Source organism: Callospermophilus lateralis, chromosome 4 (assembly GCF_048772815.1).
Source record: "Callospermophilus lateralis isolate mCalLat2 chromosome 4, mCalLat2.hap1, whole genome shotgun sequence".
NCBI classification, from domain to species: domain Eukaryota; kingdom Metazoa; phylum Chordata; class Mammalia; order Rodentia; family Sciuridae; genus Callospermophilus; species Callospermophilus lateralis.
In genome coordinates this window covers 22,013,347-22,036,993 of record NC_135308.1, presented here as the reverse complement: position 1 = coordinate 22,036,993, position 23,647 = coordinate 22,013,347, and the positions used below count along the sequence as shown (strand labels likewise).

General features: G+C 39.7%; 1 pseudogene; it reads left to right on the top strand.

The window, feature by feature from the left end:
* Positions 1-223: 223 nt before the first annotated feature.
* LOC143396472 (cytochrome c oxidase subunit 7B, mitochondrial pseudogene) lies at positions 224-2,879 on the top strand (annotated as a pseudogene).
* The last annotated feature ends 20,768 nt before the right edge of the window (positions 2,880-23,647 follow it).

The following is a 23,647-nucleotide window of genomic DNA, read 5'->3' as shown; positions in this document are numbered from 1 at the left end:
TTATTTTGTAGAAATTCCCAGCGGTAATGAGGACCAGTGCTTAAGGTTTTAATATCTGGTACAGTAATGAGCTGCATGGATTTCATGAATTTAGGGAGTGTTTTTTTTTTTAACCTACAAAAACTCAGTATAGTGTATTACTTAAAAATAATGTAAGCTTTTGCAAGGGTACCTGGAACAAATTTGTACCAAACCAGCAGCTTCAGTTGCTGCAGTTCTTTTCAGTTCCTGGATGTTTCCCGTGGCCAAATTTGCACTAAATCGTCTCCAAGTTTGAACATCCAGCAAATAATGGCTGACAGAGTACCTGATTTCCAGACAAATATGGTAATGTGGTATTAACTATTGGAGCTGTGTGGACACACAAAATAACACAAATTGGAATAGAATGGAACCTGTCCCCTGTTGGTGGAGTCATCCCAAAGGAATGGAGAGATCAGTAACTGTGCCAACTTATAATTGATGCCAAGTAAAAGCACTGTGTACCTATTATACCTATGGCATATTGAGAAATAAAGTACACTTGAAACATTAAAAAAGAAGTTTAGGAAACTTAACATTATGAGCATTTTTGTATTGTGAATATAACAATGATCCTTACCCTAGTATTTTAGAAAGGTGTAATGGCCAATTTGAATTGTCAACTTGATTGGATTAAGAGATGCAAGAATTAAGGGGTTTATGACTGTGTTGATCAGGGTGTGTCAAGGAATGATTGGCATGTGGGATGGCCAACTGAAATGGAGACCCTCCATGAGCATGGGCAGCACCTTCAAATAGGATGATGGCTTGGATGAAATGAAAGTTTGAAGAACAAGAAAAGCAGCAGCAGATGCAAACTTGATTCTTCTTGAATAGATTGATTGCTGCTGTGATGTCTGAGGATCTCTCTTGCTTTTTCACTCTTCCAAAGTGATCTCTGCCAGTGATTCTCCAGGGAATTTCCAGAAGCCTTCCATCTCAGACTAGGATAGAACCATTGATCCCTTTTGTTCTGTGGCTTCAGCTTCTTGGACTGTGCAGCTACTGGTTCTTCCAGTTCTCCAGCCTGCAAACAGCCATTGTGGACTATCCAGCTTCTGTTTGTGTAAGCCAACCTAATGAGTCCCCCTTTCAAAATTATACTTCCTGTTGATTCTGTTCCTCTAGAGAACCCTGACTAATATAAAAGGTAACAAGTACTTACTTATAAGTAATCATAAAATATTTTAAATATATTTGCAGTAACAATGAGTTAAATGTCTTTACAAGAAACAAAGCAATAGTCTTGAAACAGAGTGTTTGCCTGGGCATAGAGATAAAGATATGAACTGAATGTAAAATATCGGGAAACATCTTTTTTGCATTGAACTCTTGGGAATAATGCAGTATTTCAGTGTCACTAGGTTCATGTTTTTATTTATCATTTTTCAAAATGTTTTAAATATTGCATTCCAAAGTAATTGTCATAATTATCTAATAGCTTTTTTTTGAAGTGGAACATTATCTAAGAATTATGTTGAAAATTAGTGCAAAAAATGATTAAGATGTACTAATAAATTCAGAGTAATAGTATTTTAAATCATTTATGGTCTAAATCAAGATTCCTGATTCTTTAAAAATTATTCTTGTTTTAAAAAAATTATTTTATTTGTTTATTTTTTTAGGTGGTGCTTAGGATTGAACCCAGTGCCTCACACATGCTAGGCTAGCACTCTACCACTGAGCCGCAACCCCAGCCCCTTAAAAATTATTCTTTTTTTTTTTTTTTTTTTTAATGGTGCTGGGATTGAACCCAGGGCCTTCTGCATGCGAGGCAAGTACTTTATATCCCCAGCCCGATAATTATTCTTAATTAATCTTTCAAATAGTTTTTTTTTTTTTTTACTTAGATTTACCTGTTCAGAATATGAGAAAGTAAAGTGTAAGTTAAGTTAGTATTATTGAACAAATTGTCTACTAAATGCAGAATACAGAATATATCAGGTGTTCATAATTTCAGGCACATATAGGAAATGTAGCACTCAGTATAGTTACAGATATGATGCTTTTAAGCTGGAAGAGTTTGTGCGGCCAGAGTAGGTACTTCTGCTCTCCCACCTACTGGCCTTTGGCTGCCTGCACTTCATGATTGCTTTGTATTCGGGTTTTAGTTCCCCTCAGTGGACAACCATGTTCTGAAGTCACCAGTGATTAAGAAGAAAGCAGTGTATTTCACTGAACTGATGACAGGTTAGAGATAGGCTTAACCTTTAAGGATGTGTATTTACACATGAAAATAAGAAATACACCTTTTAAACTATTCTCACCCTCCCCTAGACTATTTCAAACTGGCAAAATATGTGGAGAAGTCTTGAAATGGGTAAAATAAACCTCCACTCTTCATCTTAGGTGAATTCTCCACCTACTTTAGCTAACTTGGTAGAATTTGTAATTCAGTACTTGCATTCTGTTTCTGAAATCAGTTCTCAATTGTTGCCTTACAGTCAGAGATTCAAGAACTTTAATGAATTATTAACCAACAGAATGGTCTATAGTTGTTATGACTCTTGGAACCTACAATCCAGCCCATGTGTGGCATTTAAAAATAATAAAAAAAAGGATAATGGTTAAAACCAATGTATTAAAATTTTGCATTGAAGTTTTAAAACTTGTGCTCCTTTTACACGTTTATTCATATTCAATTTAAGAGGGATTGTAACTGTTTTTTAGAGATAGAATTACATGTTATAAGTTACTTTGGGGGGGATAATTTGTGTGAAGAAGATAACTTATTTATTCTTGCATTATCCAGAAGACTATTCTGGATATTCAAGAGTTATATCTTACATTTACTGATATATTTTTCCAAGCTTTTGGAATGGAAGAATGTGTAAAGTAAATCCTACTGCTGTCTTGACTTGGCAAATATACTATACTTAAATAAAGTACTTAATAATTAACTTTCTTTTGTATTAATTTTGTCTTTCAAGTGTTTTTTAATGATTCAGGATCATCAGTCATTCATGGTGCTCTAGTTTGGGAGGTTATTGAGATAAATCTAAGTATATATCCTGGACTCTTGTTTCTTGATCACATTCCTGTGATTTACCTCCGTTTTTGGTTCTTTGTCACTTTGATGCTTATTCTCACTTTATAACAATTTGCAATGCTAAGCTAATCAACTATATTTTTTCTTAGGCAATATGCCTTCAGTTTGACTAATGATCACCAGTTTAATTTGGAACTCTTGGCCTATAATCCAAATAGAGATGGTATCATTAACACTTGTGTTGCCAGATCCAAGTCTGTATATTTGCTGCTCAAAAAGGGCCTAACAAATCCAGGACAAGTTGCTAGAGTAAGGAGCAAGATTTGGTAAGCCAGCAAGATGGAGAAGATGGTGAACTAGAATTCTGAAGAACTGTGTTAACACAGGTTTTAAGCTTTTTTTATCTTTAGGAAGAAATTGATGAAACCTGCTGGTAATCTGTTCATTTGCACCAGCCTTGGAGGGGTGGGGCAAGATTAGGGTAAGTTTCGGTAAATCAACCTTGTGCAGCTAGTTTAAATGATTAATAAGGGCTACATGCTCAAGGAGGCATAGGCTTTTTCTTGCAAAGGATAACCGCAGACAGCTACAGTTTCCCTTCTGTCCAAATTCCACTACAGGTCTTAACGTGATAAGGGGGCAGTGACGACTCTGGCTACTTCCTGCTTGAAGGTGGGTGAAATGAGTAGTGTTGGAATGGAAATGTTTAACCTGGAATTGGAAATGTTGGAGGATCTGAATGCACAAGCAAGCCATCCTATAAATCCAGAATAGGTGTGTACATACTTGAGTACTAATTATATAATCTGTTTTATTCCTTTATCAGTTGCCACTTGTACCTTGAGATATTGGGTTTTGGCCTCTTGTGGAGCACGTTGTGTTATGATTTGAATGTGACTTGTCCCCTAAAAGCTCATATGTGAGACATTGTAAGAAGGTTCAGAGGAGAAATGATTGGGTTGTAAGAAAGAGTCTTTAACCTAATCAATGATTTAATCCTCTGATAAGGATTAACAGTGGTAGGGTGTGGCTAGAGGAGGTGGGAATTGGGGAGTGGCTTTGGGATCGTGGCTTTGGGTATATATTTGTGTCTGGTGAGGGGAGTCTCTCTGCTTTCTAATCACTGTGATGTGACCTGCTTTTCTTGGCCTCACTCTGCGACTCTCGCGCCATGATGTTCAGCCTCACCTTGAGCCCCGAGGAATGGAGCCGGCCTTCTATGAACCAAGACCTCTGAAACCATGAGCCCTCAAATAAACTCTTCCTCCTCTACAGTTGTGCTGGTTGGGTCATTTAGTTACAGCAGTGAAAAAGCTGACTAAAATACTTTGTAATCTTATTTCTGTGAACTCTTGCTAGCTACATTAATTCTAATGTTTCATAAAAGGAAATTGAGGTACAATTTTGTATGGTATGATTTTTGTATTCCTTCCTAACAAAATTAGCCCTTCTCCACGTTTCAAGTGTTCTGTAATGGGGTTTTAATGATATAGTGTGTTAAACTTAAGCTGGTATTCCCTTGTTCTTGGCACAACCAAAGATCCTTTTATTGAGGGTATAGCCTAACACTGAGATGGCCTCCATTTTTTGATGGCCCATCTGTTTACTATGGGATTGTCTCTATTCCTATTAGCTGTACACTCTATAAAAAAGATCCTTCCTGTAGGACCCCAAAAGATGTTTTAAGAAAGGGTCATCAAAGGAGAGGATAAATATTACCATTTTTTTTTTCTTAAGTACTTGAGGTCCTCTATTGAGATGACAGACTAGGAATCTGATCTTTGTCAGTGGAATGGGTAGATGTTGGGTGCAGACTTGTGTGTGATGGATCCATGGTTTTACTCTGGCTAGGTTGACAGAAGTATTAGTCTTTAGAAATACTTTCAGTGTTCCTATTCATTTTGCCACTAGCTATTGGTCTGGTCCTTGTTCTTTTCAGATTTTTAGAAGAACTCTGTTGTCAGATTGAACTGGATAAAGTAGTACATGAATGGTAGTGTGCAGACCTGTTGGAAGCAAACTCATGGGTAAAAATTAATATAGTCCCCAGTGTTTGTACATACTGAGTTACCAATGATCCTTTAAAAACTCATCATGTTCTTCTATAGGGAGAGAAATGTGAAATGACCTATTACATAGTATTTCAAAAAGATTCAATTTGAGTACACTTCATGGAGCCACCTTAATCTGTGACAGAGCTGCTACTACTTTATCCCAAGTTAAGTTGGGTTTTTTGACAGATTTTGACAATATTTTTTCTTGAAGTGTGATTCACCCCAGCCTTTCATATTGATTGAAGTCTCTAAGAAGAGTATAGTTTCCAAGTAATGTACAGTATTCAAGCCATCTGTTGACTGACAGCTATGACAAATGAAGATGCATTGTTACTTTGAATTATGTTAGGCCAAATCTTGGGGTAATTTCCTTTGAAATTGCCTTGAAAATTTTAGTTGCTTTTTCAGAGTAATTTGGATAGGCCTCTATCATCCCCAAAAAGGTACCTATGAAAACTAACATATCTGTAATTTCCCAGGGCTTGGAGCATCTGAATGAAATCAACTAGCCAGTCTTTGGATGGGCCATCCCCCTGAAACTAAACTCCCACTTGTGGACATCTGATGGTTGTACCTCCCTTTAAGTTATTATTTTTGGTACATGTAAGGCATTTTTGATAACAAATTAAACACGTCCCTGAAATCTTACTGTTACTAGAATATATTCACAAGTCTCCCTGGGTGGCAGTATACTGTTATTATCACCAGAAGGTGGAAAGCCTAGACAATAAAGGGAACCAACTGGTTTTGTAAATTGAGTCCCATAATATATTTCTGTATCCACTGGAGAGTAATATCTTTTGCATAATGAGTACTATTGTAGATAGGTTTTATCATAGTCTCCAGAAAGGCTTTTAGGATCAGAATTATTCCCTGAGCATTTACATTTCTGTCCAAGGCCTGTTTGGTCAAAGGGTAAGTCACATTCCATTACCCTTTCTTTGTCTTTATCAGTATGTGAGGGCCTATATATATTGCAATATGTCAATTTGGCGAACAAGAGATCCAGTTAGGGCTATGAAGTCACCAACCCAGAGAACTGCTTGTCATCTTTGTCAGCTAGTTGCTTCCCTTTATTCCCTAGGCTTTCCTCCTCCTGGTGGCCAGAACAGTATATTGCTACCTGGGAAGACTTGTGAACATCATCAAATAATAGCAAGATTTAAGGGACATGTTTGATTTCTCTGTTATCTTCAGTAAAACGTACTCTTACCACATGATACCACGTGCATTCAGTACCAAAAAGGTATATGGTGAGTTGATGTTTATGTTTATTCCCTTTCCCTCTGCTGGGAAGAGAGCCCTGCCGAGGACAATGACTTAGGCCTTCTGAGTTGAGTTTTGGGGAGGCAGTGCTTTTGCCTTTTATTTTTTTAAGGTCACTGTTAGCCTGATGCTTCTCTTGGTCTGTAAAGCTGATCCAGTCTGTAATTCTAGTTTGGGGGCAGGAAAAAGTCTGATCATAGAGATCTGGCTGACTTCAATAGTTTAATAATCTGCAGGTAATTATGTTAAGGAGGGTGTCAAAGGCCTCATTTGGGAGCAAGGTGGCTAGATTCAATGTGGAGGTAACTTATATTCTCACGATGAGATTATTCAGTAGATTGTCTGGGTATTTTCCCATTCTTGAGGTGAGCCAGTAGCCTCCTTTCTGTTGCTAATCGGAGTAGAAATGATGGGCATGTTCATGTTCAAAAGTTGCCCCAATGTGAATTTTTCTGTATCCTATAGAATGTCACAAATGTCTGTGATCACAAATTCACTAACAGGGAGGCCATCCCTCAGATGTGTGATCCAGTAGTTTGGAAAAATATGCCACCAGACAAGGCACATATCCTAAGGGCTGAATTAAAACTCTAAGCTCTAATCCTTGTTTTTCATAAACACACAAGTTGAATGGCTTCTGTAATTTCAGGAAGTCCCAGGGCTGATACTTCTTCACCTTCACTATATCAGAAGGGCCTTTGACATTCCTTAGTCCATTCTATCACCCAAGCCCATGTTCCTTAAGGGTCTCATAAAGTGATTTTACTATAAGCCCATAATTGGGAATCCAAATTTAAAAACTCAGCCATCCCCTCAAATCCTCAGTTCCCTGTGGGTTTTGAGAGTATCTACACAGGCAATTGCTGTTTATAATCAGGCAAAAGGTCTCTGCCCCAGGACAAAGCTAAGCCCCAATACAGGTGTTAATTTAACTAAGACCTCAGGTCTTAGCCAGAATTTACCTAAACAAGGGGAAGGAATTCTTAAAACCTTGGGGCAACACAGTGCACCGGTATTGTTGAGTTGACTGAGTTCTAGGACCTACTATTCAAATGCAAATAGTTCTTGGGATTTGTTTTCTAGGGCAAGAAACTCTTAAGACTGATCTTTATCCCTTGTGTGTCAACCGCTTCATGGGATATTATTTTGATAGGGACCTTTGCCCCTCCTTTCAGACAGTTTGTATTGGGGAAGTATTCTTTGCCTTGTCTTGAGTCCCAACTGCTTTCACACTGGGTCTTACCTGTTGGTTGATTTCAGGTTGTATTCATTCCTCCAGGTGTTCCTTGGATTTCAGGAAGGCAAACTGCAAGTTCCAGGCCTGTTCAGGAAGGACTTTAATGATGAGTTGACCTGGTAAAAAGGTTATTTGAGCATTTAATTTACAGAAGAGATCTCATCCCAAAAGGGAAGTCAGTTTCTCTGGCATATACCAGAAACTCTGCTTTAGTGTGAGATTCCAAGGTGGAACTCCTAAGGTTGCAAAAGGGATGTTCTGTTCTTTCTCTGAGACTCTCATTATGTGAGTAGTCCATAAAGTTGTTTTTGTTCCAGTTTAGTAGTCAGTACTAAATAAGTAGCACCCGTGTCCTCAAGAAAATCCATTGACTTATTCTCTACTCTGTTTTACCTAGGGCTCCTATGGGGAAAATTTCTATGTGGTATCTCAGATCCGAGGATTCCCTTGGGCCTTTTCATTCTGTATCTGAATACTTTCCATTTTCTGTTGTCTGTGAGCCCCAGTCTCTTTCCTTTTTTATCCTACTTGTACTTTCTTCAACTTAGGACAGTCTTTTCTTCCCAGGGTCCTTCAATTTTAAGTTAGGCACATTGATCTTTGCCTAGGGTACCTTATATTTCTTTGAAGGATCTGTTCCTTGCGGGTCTAATGCAGCAGTCAGCAAGGAGGCTTTGCAGTTTGCATCTTTTTTCTTAAGTTGCTCTCCATTTTTAAGCACCTTAATATTATATTCACTAACTGGATGGGTTTATCCCCCAAATTCTCTTAGTTCTTTTTCAGTTTTCTCTTTAATGTGTGGAGTACACTGCCATATAAATGTCATATTTTTTATTCTCATGTTTTCTGGCACATTAGGGTTATTTTTATATATATAAAATTATATACACACATATACATACATATATACACACATATATACATATACACACATATATACATACATATACATACACACATATACATACATATACATACATATACACACATGTATATGTATCAAACTGCCAGGTATATCTTATCTAGGAATTGAAATGAGTCTTCATTTGTCTTTCGCCATAATTTCTGAATATTGTTGGGATACTTGTGTCTAGGAACCCCCTTTCTTAAACTAATAGAATGCATCTTAGATAATGAAAGGAGACGTTTCCCCATCATTTGGACCCCATGCTAGTTCTGCCTTTGGAGCAGCTGTATTAGCAACATGGGTCCCATTTGGGTCTGATAGGTGGAGCTGATATGTCTCTAGCCTTATTCATCACCATTCTTCTTTTATATCCTGTTTTAAAAAATATTCATCAAGTATATATTTCTGTAAGTCTGCTCAAGAAGGGTGATATGTTGTATAGATAGAGGTAAATAATTTTATCATTTGGAGAGTCCTGTCTATAGTGAGACCTATAGTTTTTTTCAAATAAGTCTGATACCGAAAAAGGGGTTCTGAGTACAACTAAACCAACCACTTGCCTGGATATTAGATCTGAACAAGGTTTGTCAGAGGAGAAATTGCCTTACTTTAGGGGTGGTTCCCAAGACAAAGTTGAGTGCCCTTGTGGTTGTGGAAGGTAGTAACATCTCAGAGCCCTTACCCACCCTTTTCCGTGCTTGTATGAGGATAGCCCTGGCTCTACAGGTTATCCCATGCCTCTTGGAGGAGGCAGAAGGAATGTTGAAAGTGGAGGAGAGGTGCTGATGGAGTCCTTGAAAGGACTGGCATAGGAGGAAGTGGAATCAATGGTGGTTCAGGAATTATGGAGATGGGACAGGGAGTTTAATGTTTGCATTACCTTATCTTGCATTACATTACCTTAACCAACTCTCCCACACACTGTTGTCCCCCCCCCCCCATGTTCACTATAAGCTTGCACCTGGTTTTTCTCAATATCTTGGTGCAAGATAAGAAATGCATGTACATAAGGTATCTCATCATCTTTTCTCACTTGGTCACAAAGTAATTCTTATTAGAAAATAATATAATTGAGTGAACCATTTGAATGACTCTAGGACATACCAAGGCCACACTATGTTACAATAGAATGCTAACTTTTTGTTAGAGGTTCATAACTATAATTAGACCAGTTATTCAAATCTGCTCCTTCAGACTTCCCTTGATAGTGCATCTTCCATTCTGAAAACAAAAAAGTGAATTCACAAGTACAGACGTGAATGAACCAGTTTCCCTTTCCAAACAAGATAACCTTATAGACAGAATTTAAAATGGTTATTTTCTGTGGCAAAAATAACCCAAAAGGAGGGGAAGGGAGTTCTCGCCTGTGCACTGCAGAGTGATTGTTGCCACTCACATGCCAAGTCCTTATAATAGTCTGTTGTTCTGGGGAACTGCTACACCTGATGTGATCCCTTGACTAGGTTAGATTCATATAGACTGTGGCATTTCATATGCAACTATTGACATGGAGAAGACCTTCCTTTATTATCTGCCAGAAATGGGTTCACATGCACTTGCAGTACTCCAAAGTACATACTTATTGTTTTGCCCCAGGGCTTATCAGCTTTCCTGCCCTGTCACATTATATATAGTTTAAAGGGATCTAGATTGTCAGGACATTCAACAGAACATCATAATTCACTCTACAAATGATGTCATGTTAGTCAATAGCACTCTTTGTTAATACCTTAAACTCTTTTGCATCTTCACAGTTTTTTCCCCATCTGCCTAGGCAGTCCCACAAAAATACATGGTCAGCTCTTGGCATTCTCTGTGCCCATAGAAAAGCTGAGGATTATATTAGAGTCATATAAAAGAACAGATTGCTTTTATACTGAATTTTTCTCTGAGAAATTGCCTGTTTTGTGGGGAATGGGCAGAAGCTTGGCATTTGAGGAGAGTAGAGGGAGTTTGAATTTGTCATTATGGAGAGTGAAAAGGTGAGAGATGAGCAGAGGAAATCTGTAATTGCCAAGTAGTGCTGAGGCCCCCTCTGGAGAACGGCTTCCACACTGAGATGAGGAGAATTTTGTGATTTATGTTTCCCTGCATACTCATTTTTTGAGGTTTTCTAGGGTTAATAATTGCTTTATTTTTTATTTTTCTAGTTTGAATTCTACCCATCATAGTTCTGTCCCCAAGCTCTTCAACAGAACTGTTGAATTTCTCTCAATACCATGGTCTCTCAGTGTTGGTTTGAGACACCCTTCCTGGTGCCACCCAACTCTTTCCGGCTTCAGTTTTGACTAAATGCTTTTTAGTGTGCTGCAATTTTTTATGTGAGACTTTCCTTTACCACCACTCTAGGTCTTTTGTCTTATTCTACTGTGTATGGCATATTTCCTAAGTAGCAGAGATTACTTGTTGTTTTCCAAAATCCATTTTCCCCTTCTTTCCTAAAAATGGGATCCCCTATTTCTAGTTAAACACATGAATAAAATAAAAACCACATTTCTCAATATTGCAATTAAGGATGGCCATTATGACCAATGAAATATAAGTCTAATTGCTTCACAGCAACTCTAATGTCAAACACAGTGATCAATACACATGCATGATAAATATTGTTGACTTAATAAATCAACATGTTTTCTTAGTCTTAGAGATGGTTTTTTTTTTCTTTTTTCTTTTTCCCCTCACAGGGAATTTTCCCTGCTTTTTGAAATCTTAGTTTTCAAATCCCATATTGTCGTGACCCCTTGCCCGCAAGGAAGACGCAACTCAGGAATCTTCTTTCAGCAGTTTATTCAGGCCCTTGATATTTCTTCTCTCCCTCTCAGATGCCCCTCCCAGCCTTAATAAAGCATCTCAAGCCCCAATGCGAAGCTGCCACGTGGAACTTTCTCATAGGGTGTTGAAAAACCATGCGCCAACTCTTCCAAATAAGGAGTTGTTTGTTACAGACCACAGTGGAGCCAGCGCCATCCTGCAATGGCGACCATAATCTGCAGAAGCGCCTCACCACAGTTCCCCCATTCTGTTTTCTGAAAACAATACAGGCGAGAGTAGAGGTCCTATCCCACTGTGCAGAAGTGGCTGCATAGTATGGCTCAGTCCTAAGGAGGGCCCTTCCCCAGATCTGAGGCCATATCAGCCGACGCCTTTTTTCGTGGGGCGGGGCGTGGACATCAAACCCGCATGCAATAGGACATGCTCTCCTTGAGGTCCACTTCAAGGATCACTCAAGTGCAGTGCCTTGCCTCGCATCGTGTATCGTGACGATGGTAGACGAAGGGGGATAGCTGAGGCTGAGCTGTGGCTGTTTACAACGACAAACAAGTTGACAACCCCCTGAAAGAAAGGCACGGACTTTAAGGCGATAGAGAAGCACTAGTGTGGAAACCCACCTGCGTGCAATGGCAGCAAGACCAGCAGAGTGCAAGGGCTTTCCAACACTAAGAGAATAACGAGGAAAGACATGCCGATCCCAGTGCAATGTTATAATAACTTGGGGTGCAACGACCATGTCAAAGATTTACTGTTTAAGATGCGCAAGCCAGACTTGAGGTGAATTGCCATTTTCTAAAGCTGCAAGAGCTTGGATGATCATAGCCTTATCGTGAGCACTGCGGGCCTTGAGGTGACAGAAAAACCACAAGCAGAGAAACATACCGAAGCAACACATTGCACCAAAAATGCCTACCCCCACCCACTCTTTAAAAAAGGAAAAGGCAGAAGATATCCAATCAGTGAATTGACCCAAAGTCACGGGATCAACACGGGTACTATTCAAGACAGCTATCTGGGTTAGTTGAGACTGGATCATGTCTTCCGCTTCCATGGACCAATTTCTGGCCAAATATTCGCCAATGATGCGGGAAGCATTCCTGGAATCATTAAATCTGACAGAGGTTATGCATAAATGTGCACGTTGATCAACACAACCTAAATATACTAGATCAGACAATTCCTCAACTTGAGCTTGAAGCAGATCTATCCTTTGATTAGCAGCCAGAATCCCAGATAAAATGTGTTGATTAATTCTACTTTGAGATTCAAGTATGGTGGATGTTTGTTGAATAACCTCATTAATAGTGGCAGCAGTTTGTACTTGGCTGGCCATGGCTACTCCAGCTGTAACTGCTGCAGCAGCAGATACCGCCACAGCTGTCACTATAGCTGCCGTAATACCAAAATCTCTACGGGCTCTAATCAGTTCAACAATAGGAAAAGATTCCGGATCCGCAGTAACTGGGATCGGGACAAAGGTTGGAATTTTTATAATCACTGCCACAGTCCAAGAGCCATTCCAACACTCAGTTAAATAACAGGTAACATTAGAACAATTAAGCATCCCCTGTGATGTATCATTAGCCAAAAGAAACAGGAACGGAGATTGGAGACAGACTGCTGCAGAGGATAACGTAACATTACTTAATTGTGAGTTATGTGAAATATTTCCGAGTCTCCTACCTCGATCCGAGTCTTGGATACTACCAGAAACATTAAACAACCAGCTTTTGACTCCTCGTAATTGAGCCAAAGCGGAGATATCAGCTGTGGCTCCCTTTTCATTGGAAATTAACCATTGAAACCAAGACCAACCAGTTCCTATAGAGGAATTACAGTTGGAAGAATTATATAAGTATCTTTTATGAGATGGGGAAAGAGAGAAACCCTTAGAGACCTGATGTTTCTCCCAAGAGTGATCTTGACAAGGCGTGAATGTTGGGGGGGTATCCTGTTTGTTGATTAGCAAATCTACCTTGTCCCAAAAGCATATCCTTGTCCCAATGGGGGTGTCCCGCCGCATGGTTTTGGGCGGCCTGCTCTACCGCGCCCTCTAGCACAAAGGCTCTCCAGTCCAAATATTTACCTGGAGAAACACAAGCCCGAACAAGGCTAGCCCAATCAGAGGGAGTCATACAGTATCTAGACAGACTCTCCACCTGAGTTAGTGTGAAGGCGGCATCCACCCCATAAGTGCGCACAGACTCCGCCAGGGTCTTCACAATTTTGAAATCTAAGGGCTCATGGAATCTTCCCCTATTGTCATCCTGGAAAACAGGATAAGCAAGACCCATCTCAGCGTTAATAGCCCTCCATGTTTGGGCATGGAAAGCTCTCCCCGAAACACCCCCACCATATGGCGGTGGATCCGGAGGATCATTTTTCTTGAGCCCCTGTTTATTTTTGTTCCCTTCTCCTATAGCTAAACTCCCTAGCTGACGAGACAGCCTCCCGAGCTCTTCCTCTTCATCCTCCTCTTCCTCTGACCCACTTTCGCATGGGGGTGTGCGCAGCGTACTGAGATCTGGATACAATCGTCTCCTCCCCTGTTTCACGCTCCGCACACTCCCATCCTCCTGAAATACCTCACTTCCTGCTGTCTCCGATTTTTCCTCATGTAATTGCTCTAGAACTTCCTGTCCTTTAGTAAGTGCGTCCTGACATCTGCCATCTGTGAGGCAACTACGAACCATCTTCCAAAGGGGTATCACCCCACCCTCTAATATGCCCTGCTCAGAAGCAAAGTCAAGATCTTTGCCTAACTTATCCCAGCTAGGTATAGTAAGGCTGCCCGAAAACGCAAACCACGGTGCAGCAATATCTGTCTTCTGTAAAAATCTCTGTAAAGTACTACGTTTCACTTCTAGGCCCTTGGAACGTAACAGGCCATCTAGGGCCAGGAGAAGCGGACTTGAAGATGCGGCACCCATGACACAACAAAAGACGCACAAAAAACAAAAGTGAAAGTACACAGTGCAGCTGCAATAAAATGTAACGCTCTCTCGTGCTTTACAGAGGAGCTGCCCCGCTTTGATCGCGGGTCCCACTTACCTGGGACTAATCCCCGCTTTGATCGCAGATCCCACTTACCTGGGACTAACCGGGGCACCACCCCTGACTACTGAAAGTTCTGGTTCCCGGGTCTCGGCACCACTTGTCGCGACCCCTTGCCCGCAAGGAAGACGCAACTCAGGAATCTTCTTTCAGCAGTTTATTCAGGCCCTTGATATTTCTTCTCTCCCTCTTGGATGCCCCTCCCAGCCTTAATAAAGCATCTCAAGCCCCAATGCGAAGCTGCCACGTGGAACTTTCTCATAGGGTGTTGAAAAACCATGCGCCAACTCTCCCAAATAAGGAGTTGTTTGTCACAGACCACGGCGGAGCCAGCGCCATCTTGTAATGGCGACCATAATCTGCAGAAGCGGCTCACCACACCATATCCTCTAAGTTTTCCTCATTCCCTTTCTCCCCCATTAGAATTATGTCTTAAAAAATGTTTATACCTCAGTTTGAGGAGTTAAAGCCTATATCCATTCTCTTGATGATAGTGATCTCCCTATGGTGGTTATAGTGGCTGAGCTGCTTTGATACAAAGAGTAATGGCTGGTATCCTATAGAATTTTTAGCATTGCTTTCCAAAACATAGGAGGTCCCTGGCTTACATGGAGAAAAATATCTTGTATTAATTTAGTCTTGATCATCAACAGTTAAGATCCATCTGTGGGCTATGTGTGGACTACATCGTCATCAAGAGCCTGGTGAATAGAAGAATCTGGTGTCTGGGAACTTCCAGTGGAAATTTCCTCTGGCCAAGACTGTCCAGACACATTGGGAGCCCTATTTAGGCTCTATCTGGTCCCACACAGCACCGGAGATGGTGTGACCAGCTGCAGCCATAGGGCCTCTCAGAGATGGGTGTGACCTGCTAAGAAGCCAATCAACCTGCTGACTGTGAGAGGTGATAAAGCAAGACTCCACCCCTGGAACCTTATCCTTGCCTTTGATGTACTCCCTTAAATAAACCACAGGAGCCATTTTTTAATTGTCCAGCTCCAGCTCTTGTGTGGGCTGGATCTATCAGGTGCTCTACTTTAAAACTATAATTCTGATTCTTTGTCTTTTGTTCTTCTCTAATTATTTATTTATTTATTTTTTCTTTTTTTTATTGGTTGTTCAAAACATTACAAAGCTCATGACATATCATCTTTCATACATTTGATTCAAGTGAGTTATGAACTTCCATTTTTACCCCAAATACAAATTGCAGAATCACATCAGTTACACATTCACAATTTTTACATAATGCCATATTAGTGACTGTTGTATTCTGCTGCCTTTCCTATCCCCTACTATCCCCCCTCCCCTCCCATCTTCCCTCTCTACCTCATCTGTTGTTGTTCAGTTCTCTCCCTTGTTTCTCCCTCCTTTCCCCTCACAACCTCTTATATGTGATTTCGTATAATGTTGAGAGTTTCCTTCCGTTTCCATGCAATTTCCCTTCTCTCTCCCTTTCCCTCCCACCACTCATCTCAGTTTAATGTTAATCTTTTCCTCATGCTCTTCCTCCCTGCTCAGTTCTTAGTTGCTCTCCTTAAATCAAGGAAAACATTTGGCATTTGTTTTTTTAAGGATTGGCTAGCTTCACTTAGCATAATCTGCTCTAATGCCATCCATTTCCCTGCAAATCCCATGATTTTGTCATTTTTTAGTGCTGTATAATACTCCATTGTGTATAAATGCCACATTTTTTTATCCATTCATCTATTGAAGGGCATCTAGGTTTGTTCCACAGTCTAGCTATTGTGAATTGTGCTGCTATGATCATTGATGTTGCAGTATCCCTATAGTATGCTCTTTTAAGGTCCTCAGGGAATAGTCCGAGGAGGGCGATAGCTGGGTCAAATGGTGGTTCCATTCCCAGCTTTCCCAGGAATCTCCATACTGCTTTCCATATTGGCCGCACCAATTTGCAGTCCCACCAGCAATATACAAGTGTACCCTTTTCCCCACATCCTCACCAGCACTTACTGTTGTTTGACTTCATAATGGCTGCCAATCTTACTGGAGTGAGATGATATCTTAGGATGGTTTTGATTTGCATTTCTCTGACTGCTAGAGATGGTGAGCATTTTTTCATGTACTTGTTGATTGATTGTATATCCTCCTCTGAGAAGTGTCTGTTCAGGTCCTTGCCCCATTTGTTGATTGGGTTATTTGTTATCTTATTTAATTTTTTGAGTTCTTTGTATATTCTGGAAATTAGTGCTCTATCTGAAGTGTGAGGAGTAAAGATTTGTTCCCATGATGTAGGCTCCCTATTTACTTCTCTTATTGTTTCTCTTGCTGAGAAAAAACGTTTTAGTTTAAGTAAGTCCCATTTGTTTATTCTTGTTATTAACTCTTGGGCTATGGGCGTCCTATTAAGGAATTTGGAGCCCGACCCCACAATATGTAGATCGGAGCCAACTTTTTCTTCTATCAGACGCAGGGTCTCTGATTTGATATCAAGCTCTTTGATCCATTTTGAGTTAACTTTTGTGCATGGCGAGAGAAAGAGATTCAGTTTCATTTTGTTGCATATGGATTTCCAATTTTCCCAACACCATTTGTTGAAGATGCTATCCTTCCTCCATTGCATGTTTTTAGCCCCTTTATCAAATATAAGAAAATTGTAATTTTGTGGATTGGTCTCTGTGTCCTCTATTCTGTACCATTGGTCCACCTGCCTGTTTTGGTACCAGTACCATGCTGTTTTTGTTACTATTGCTTTGTAGTACAATTTGAACTCTGGCATCGCTATACCTCCAGATTCACACTTCCTGCTTAGAATTGCTTTTGCTATTCTGGGTCTTTTGTTTTTCCATATGAATTTCATGATTGCTTTATCTATTTCTACAAGAAATGCCGTTGGGATTTTGATTGGCATTGCATTAAACCTGTAGAGAACTTTGGGTAATATCGCCATTTTGATGATGTTAGTTCTGCCTATCCATGAACAGGGTACATTTTTCCATCTTCTAAGATCTTCTATCTCTCTCTTTAGGGTTCTGTAGTTTTCATTATATAAATCTTTCACCTCTTTTGTTAGGTTGATTCCCAAGTATCTTATTTTCTTTGAGGATATTGTGAATGGAGTGGTTTTCCTCATTTCCATTTCAGAAGTTTTGTTGCTGATATCCAGGAATGCCTTTGATTTATGCGTGTTGATTTTATATCCTGTCACTTTGCTGAATTCATTTATTAACTCTAGCAGTTTCTTTGTAGACCCTTTTGGGTCTGTTAAATATATTATTATGTCATCTGCAAATAGCGATAATTTAAGTTCTTCTTTTCCTATTTTTATGCCTTTAATTTCTTTTGTCTATCTAATTGCTCTGACTAGTATTTCAAGAACTAAATTGAATAGAAGTGGTGATAGAGGGCATCCCTGTCTAGTTCCAGATTTTAGAGGGAATGCCTTCAGTTTTTCTCCATTTAGAATGATGCTAGCCTGAGGCTTAGCATAGATAGCTTTTACAATGTTGAGGTAAGTTCCTGTTATCCCTAGTTTTTCTAGTGTTTTGAACATAAAGGGATGCTGTACTTTGTCAAATGCTTTTTCTGCATCTATCGAGATGATCATATGGTTCTTGTCTTTAAGTCTATTGATGTGGTGAATAGCATTTATTGATTTCCGTATATTGAACCAGCCTTGAATCCCAGGGATGAATCCTTCTTGATTATGGTGCACAATTTTTTTGATATGCTTTTGTATTCGATTTGCCAGGATTTTATTGAGAATTTTTGCATCTAATTTCATTAGAGATATTGGTCTGTAGTTTTCTTTCTTTGAAGTGTCTTTGTCTGGTTTCAGGATCAGGGTGATGTTGGCCTCATAGAATGAATTTGGAAGAGCTCCTTCTTTTTCTATTTCTTGAAATAGCTTGAAAAGTATTGGTATTAATTCTTCTTTGAAGGTTTTGTAAAACTCTGCTGTATACCCATCCGGTCTAGGGCTTTTCTTGGTTGGTAGTCTTTTGATGGCCTCTTCTATTTCTTCCTTTGTTATTGGTCTGTTTAAATTGTGTGTGTCTTCCTGACTCAATCTGGGCAGATCATATGAGTTAAGAAATTTATCGATATCTTCACTATCTTCTATTTTATTGGAATATAGGGTTTCAAATTACTTTCTAATTATCTTCTGTATTTCTGTAGTGTCTGTTGTGATATTGCCTTTTTCATCCCGTATGTTAGTAATTTGGGTTCTCTCTCTTCTTCTCTTCGTTAGCATGGCTAAGGGTCTGTCGATCTTATTTATTTTTTCAAAGAACCAACTTTTAGTTTTATCAATTTTTTTCAATGGTTTTTTTTTGTTTCAATTTCATTGATTTCCACTCTGATTTTAATTATTTCTTGTCTTCTTCTACATTTGCTGTTGTTTTGCTCTTCCTTTTCTAGGGTTTTAAGATGTAGTGTGATTTCATTTATTTGTTGTTTTTTTCTTTTTTTGAGGAATGAACTCCAGGAAATGAATTTCCCTCTTAAAACTGCTTTCATTGTGTCCCATAGATTCTGGTATGTTGTGTCTGTATTGTCGTTTAGCTCTAAGAATTTTTTGATTTCCTCCTTTATGTCTTCTGTAACCCATTGATCATTCAGTAACATATTGTTCATTTTCCAGGTGATGCAGGATTTTTCCTTCCTTCTTTTATCATTGATTTTCAGTTTCATTCCATTATGGTCAGATATGGTGCATGGTATTATCTCCACACCTTTATATTTACTGAGAGTCGCCCTATGGCATAATATACGGTCTATCTTTGAGTAGGATCCATGTGCTGCTGAGAAGAACGTGTATCCACTTGATGATGATTGATATATTCTCTATATGTCAGTTAAGTCTAGGTTATTGATTGCGTTATTGAGTTTTATAGTTTCTTTGTTCAGCTTTTGTCTAGAGGATCTGTCCAATGTCGAGAGCGGTGTGTTGAAGTCCCCCATAATTATTGTGTTGTGGTCTATTTGACTCTTGAACTTGAGAAGAGTTTGTTTTATGAACGTTGCAGCACCATTGTTTGGTACATACAAATTGATAATTATTATGTCTTGATGGTGGATGGTTCCTTTTAACAGTATATAGTGTCCTTCTTTATCCCTTTTGATTAACTTAGGTTTGAAGTTGATTTTATTTGATATGAGTATGGCCACTCCTGCTTGCTTCTGAGGGCCATGTGAGTGGTATGATTTTTCCCAACCTTTCACCTTCAGCCTGTGTATGTCTTTTCCTATCATATGAGTCTCCTGAAGGCAGCATATTGTTGGATTTGTTTTTTTTAATCCAGGTTACTAGCCTATGTCTTTTAATTGGTGAATTTAAGCCATTAACATTTAAGATTACAATTGAAATATGGTTTGTACTTCCAGTCATATTTATTTATTTATTTATTTTAGTTTGGCTAGTTTTCCTTCTTTGCTTATTTTTCTCCCCCTTTACTGAGAAACCTCCCACTGTTAGTTTTGGGCGCTATTTTTCAACTCCTCTTCTTATAGTATTTTGCTCAAAATGCTTTGCAGTGCTGGTTTTCTGGCTGCGAATTCTTTTAGCTTTTGTTTATCGTGAAATATTCTAATTTCATTGTCAAATCTGAAGCTTAATTTTGCTGGATACAGTATTCTTGGTTGGAATCCATTATTTTTCAGTGTTTGAAATACGTTGTTCCAGGATTTTCTCGCTTTCAAAGTCTATGATGAAAAATCAGTTGTTAACCTAATTGGTTTACCCCTGAATGTAATCTGCCTCCTTTCTCTCGTAGCTTTTAATATTCTCTCCTTGTTCTGTATGTTAGCTATCTTCATAATTATGTGTCTTGGAGTTGGTCTATTATGGTTTTGGATGTTTGGGGTCCTGTAGGCTTCCAGGATTTGGCAATCCATTCCATCTTTCATCTCTGGGAAGTTTTCTAGGATTATTTCATTTAATATGTTATCCATTCATTTGGTTTGAACCTCTGTGCCTTCTTCTATCCCAGTGACTCTCAAATTTGGTTTTTTTTATGAGATCCCATATCTCTTGGATAGATTGCTTGTGAGATTTAAGCATCTTTTCTGTGTTGACTATATTCTTTTCAAGTTGATAAATTTTGTCTTCATTATCTGATGTTCTGACTTCTACTTGATCTAGTCTATTTGTAATATTCTCGTTAGAGTTTTTAATCTGGTTTATGGTTTCTTGCATTTCTGGGATTACTGTTTTTTTTTTTTTAAATCTCTATCTCCTGGTAAAGCACATTCTTTGCAGTTTGAATTTGTTTGTTTAGTTCGTTTTCAAAATATGCTTTCATTGCTTGGGCTTGCTGTCTCATGTCTTCTCTAATATTCCGTTCCATCTGAGTTAGGTATGCCTTGATTTCTTTTCCTGTCCATGTTTCTGATACTTCTAGGTCCTCCTGTATATGTAAGTTGTCCTGCATTGTTTGTAATCCCTTTTTCCCTTGTTTTTTCATGTTGTTCATGTTGCTCTCCAGCTGTTTGACTGCTTTGTAACTGCTTTCTCTTATACCTTTGTTTTGGCTTTGTATATCTTTGTTGTCTCTCCTTTGTGGTGGGAGATTATGCCTAGAAATGTTGGGTTTTGTTGTACTTTAAAGCTGATTCATTCAATTCATAAAAGGCTTCCAGGTTCTGTATGCATATAGTGATTTGTTGTTTGTTCTTAGGACTATATGTTTAGGTTAGGTGCTATGGTGGTATGATGGTTAGTATGTCTTGGCTACTTTAGAAGATTGCTCCACTGAAGGTGGATACTACCAGGCAATTGGATCAGGGTGTTGGTAGTAGCTAGGTATGTAGGAGTCCTATACAAAGCCTTGAGACATTCACCTATTTGCATTTAGACAGTTACACGTAATGGAAGACGTAATGCTTGGGATGAAAGTTGGGGGGTAGGGGAATGAAGGTGCTCTTAAAAAGAAAGAAGGAGAGAGAGAGAGATAGATTAGAGGAGAATGAAAAGAACAATAAAACTTGAAACGGGAAAGAAAGAGAAGGAAAAGGGGAGAAAGGAACAGAGCGAGAAGAAGAAAAAAAAAACAACAAAAAATAAAAAATAAAAAAAAAATAAAAAAATTGAAGTCTTAGAGATCCATTTTCTTCTCTTCCAGTAGGCGGAGCTGTGCCCTCCAAGCGAAGCTTCTGCTTTCTACCTGCCGATAGCAATCCCTGTGAGGCGTCTCCTGGGAGTCTGACTTGTCAGTCCAGAGCCATTTCACATCTCCGGCCCTTACCTCCCTTCCTCCTGTCAGCCAGCCAGCCAGGTCCTGTTCCCCAGAAGCGGTTCCCCAGAGATCTAGTTACACTTGCAGCCCCACCGCGTGTCCCATTTAAGCCTCAGTGCTGTGGTAAACTGGCGGCTAAGACCTTGGGAGTCACCGCTGGTGATATGGGGGGTTGGGGGTCGGGGATCCCCTCTGCTTCCCTACAGACACGACCCCTGAGAGGTCAATGAAGTTTCCTGGCTGCTTGTATCTGGATGGGGAGGGAGTCACACACCTGCAAAAGTGGATTCTGCTGGGATGGAATTCCGTCAGCTGAACTCCGATGACGTCACCTCTCTGCTACGGTGGGCCCCAGGCTCCTTGCCGGGGTGTCCGAAGGGAGGGGTGGGACTGGTCCGTCCCTGGTTGGCCTCAGCTCCTGGCTCGCTATTTCATGAAGGCTTGGCTAAAGACTTCTTCCTGCCAAGCTGCGTCTCGGAGGCTAGCGGGACCCAGTCATGTTGGCTGCGGGCGGACGGACCGGCAGCCGCGGACGGACCGGCAGCCGCGCCCGTGGCGCGCAGACTGCGGCTGGTGGATCTGGACCTCTGCGTCTCGTGGCAGGGTTTCGCTCGTCTGGGGCAAACTGATGCTTCAAAAAATCCTAGTAGCTCTCTTCAGTGGAATTTTGCTAGGAGATTCTCCGTTGGTAGAATCCAAGCGTTATCTATGCGTCTTTATGACCCCATCACTGGGGGGGTATTGAAAGTGCTGCCTCTCCGCCCGCCGCCATGTTGGATCTCCCCTTCTCTAATTATTTCTGACTTATTTTCTCTGGTGGCTTTTTCCTGAGCAGGAAAAAGGACCCCCTGGGGAGGTGCGGGCAGCCTCCCCATAACCTGTCTCTTTTGGACTATATTGTTTAGTTTGAGAGTCTCCTTTTTATATATCTCATTGCCTTGTCCTGTGTCTGGTACCATGACATAAGAAAATAGTTTGATTTTGTAAAATTGAACGGATATTAGAAAGTTGAGATTAAAATAAAAAGAATTCAAGAGATCATATGCATATTCAGACTCCTTTTTCCCACAGTAGACAAAATTTTAATCATATAGTTGTATAATCATGAAATACAAGCCAGGCAGATTAGTTGAATGATATTCATGATCAGGGAATTGTGCTATCATGGTTTGGATGACACTTCCCCAGAAACACATTTGCTTGCTTGATTATGCTGGTCAGAGTAAAATTTCCAATATTCTGGATTCTCTTTGTGAATTTTAACATCCTTTGTCTATTTTTTGTTTTAGTTTCTTTTTTTCCCTCTGGGGACTAAACCCAGGACCTTGTGCATGCTAAGCACATCCCATACCACTGAGCTATACTCCTAGCCCCAGCACTCCTTTTTCTTGATGGGCCACTTTCTTCTTGATTAGCTGTGTTTTCTGTCAGCTGCATTCTGGTTGTTCCTTCCTGGGAGTACTGCTACTCACCTTGATTGTACTTGTGTGTTCCCCAAATGTTCTTGGGCACATCATTAAAAAATACCTTTTTCCAGTCAGCTCATTATCTTCATTGTGTATTGAGACACAGTGATTATATTCTCAGAGCTTTTGGTCTGGGGATGTCCCTCTGTAGCCTCTTCTATAGCTGATGTTTCAGTAGCTATTTGTAGTTTATATTGGAGTTTGTGAATTTGCTAATACTCTTGGGAACTCAGGCTCTATAATTCTTCTCTCAGTCTATGGGGTATGACATCTGTGTTCTGCTATTTTCTGTGGATGAATAAGTGAAAATGCTTTTAACAGAGTTACCCATCTCATGCCTTTAAGGAACATCTGACTTGAGTGATTTATGGTAAAATACTTGGGGTTTAAAAATTATTAACATTTTAATTTTCTCGGCCACTGTGCTATATATCATTAGGATCATTCTGGCTTTGGCAGCAGATGGGTGACCTGGCTCTTCTCTAGATGTTCCCAGGTTCTGTTCTTTTTCATAATGGTATCAATCTCCTAAATCTGAAAACATCACCAGTTTATGCCAGGGCTTGACCATCCACATCTATTCTGAGTCCTTCCTCAATTCTTTCCATTATTTTTTTTTGTGTGTGTGTGTGTGGAAAAAAAAATGGATTTTCAAAGACTGGGATTAAAATTCTCTTAGCAT